Source organism: Macaca nemestrina, chromosome 3 (assembly GCF_043159975.1).
Source record: "Macaca nemestrina isolate mMacNem1 chromosome 3, mMacNem.hap1, whole genome shotgun sequence".
NCBI classification, from domain to species: Eukaryota; Metazoa; Chordata; class Mammalia; order Primates; family Cercopithecidae; genus Macaca; species Macaca nemestrina.
In genome coordinates, this window is record NC_092127.1 from 4,028,684 (window position 1) to 4,030,916 (window position 2,233).

Sequence of the window (2,233 nt, forward strand, 5' to 3'; positions counted from 1 at the left end):
GCCTGCAGCCCCAGTGCAGGATCCACCAGGTGAAGCCAGAGAGGAGTCCTAAATGCATGGGGATTGGGTAACTTTTATATCTAGCTCAGGGATCGTAAATGCACCAATCAGCACCCTGTCAAAATGGTCTAATCAGCTCTCTGTAAAATGGACCAATCAGCTCTCTGTAAAATAGACCAGTCAGCGCTCTGTGAAATGGACCAATCAGGAGGATGTGGGTGGGGTCAGATAAGGGAATAAAAGCCGGCTGCCCGAGTAAGCCAGCAGCAACGAACTTGGGTTGTCTTCCTTGTTGTCAACGCTTTGTCAACTACTTGGGGTCTTTTCCACGCTGTGGAAACCTTGTTGTTTGGTTCTTAACAATAGATTTTACTGCTCCTCACGCTCTGGGTCCACACCACCTTTAAGAGCTGTAACACGGTGAAGGTCTGTGGCTCCTCTTTGAAGTCAGCGAGACCACGAACCTACCAAAAGGAAGACACTGCCAACGCATCTGAAGGAACAAACTCCAGACACACCATTTTTAAGAACCATAACACCATCTTTAAAAACCATAACACTCATCGTGAGGGTCTGCGGCTTCATTCTTGAAGTCAGCGAGACCATCTCCACTCAGTGAAATCTCACCTATCGTGGAAAGGGTTGTTTCACCTCTGTGGAGTCATCTCTGCCCAGGTCCATCTTTGAAATCCTTTTGCACCCAGGTTTTATTGCCGACAGGTTATATTGTTCACCCAGATTCTAAATCCCACCTTGGTGTTCACTATAGTAATTAGCACCGGGCTAGGCACCTGTAGCTGCTCAGAAAAGACTATTTTTAATAAAGGCTTTGTGAATGTATAACTTACACACCGTGAAATTCACCTGTTTTAAGTATCCAACTCAATGACTTTGAGTAAATTTACGTGGTTGTACAATTATTACCATAACCCAATTTTAGAGTATTTTCTTCACCTGAAAAGAGTCTCTTAACGCCTATTTGCAGCCACACCCCATTCCTGTTTCTAGGCCCAGACAACTGCTAATCTGCTTTGTGTCTCAATAGATTGCAAGAAATGCCTTCTGAGTTCTTGCTTTGAAGCCCCTTTACATGTTTGAATGGTCACTATGACTTTACCATTGAGTCTCCTTTACAACCTAAGATGTATATTTGAACAATTAGAAGTTGTTAACTAAGTGGCATTGAAAACTCCTCCCCTCTTCACTAACAAATTGATAGCATCTACTTCTGATTACAATCTAAAAGTTATCATTTTTAGGTGGAACTAAATACGAAGATTTATTTTAAACTCAGTGTTGATTCAGTTAGGTTTTGTTTTGCAACGTGAAAAACAGGAAGAAGTTGGAGTGAACAGATAACATGATGGCACCCTGAGAGGATTCAAACAAGTCAAGTCACTTGGGCAAATCAAAAAAGAGGTCAAACATCCTTTTCCTCAATCCCCTTCTCTCAAACCCCGGGGACAAGGGTTCCTCCTGGGAACAATTACACAGGACAGCCTGCAGAAGTTCTGGATGTTACTTCCTCCCTAGGTCAGAGAGGAGTCAGAGTTTACACCTTTTCCTAGTTTTATTGGTATTCATTTAGAGGTCATTATCTGTGCATCTTAACCTCTTAACTATTAAGCAACTTAATGGTGTATTGAATATGTCATTGATATATTTGAGGCAGGAGAATAGGGTCTGGAGGCAGGGAACCTAAAGGCTTCCTAGAAGTAAATCAAGGGGGAAAACCCTAACTTTCTACCACCAAGTAAATAACTTTGTAACGCTAGCTCAGCTATGGCAAGAAATACTCTCTTCATTTGCATAGGGTGCACACCAAGTAAATAACTTTGTAACTTCACTTCAGCCTCTTCGTTTACATAGGGCGTACACCAAGTAACCAATGGAAGCCTCTAGAGAGTATTTAAACCCCAGAAAATTCTGTAACCCGGTTTTTGAGCTGCTTGCTCGGGCTGCTCCCACCCTGCGTGGTATGCTTTCGTTTTCAGTAAATCTCTGCTTTTGTTGCCTCCTTCTTTGTGCATTTTGTCCAATTCTTTGTTCAAAGCAGCAAGAACCTGGACACCCTCTACCAGCAACGTATCAATATATTAAATATAGATATTATATATTAAATATCATTGAAATGTGACATATTAAGCAACTTGATATATTGACTAATTAACAATAATGATTTATTTAAAATATCTTATGAATAGTTGAGAATATTGATAACACACAAAGCATA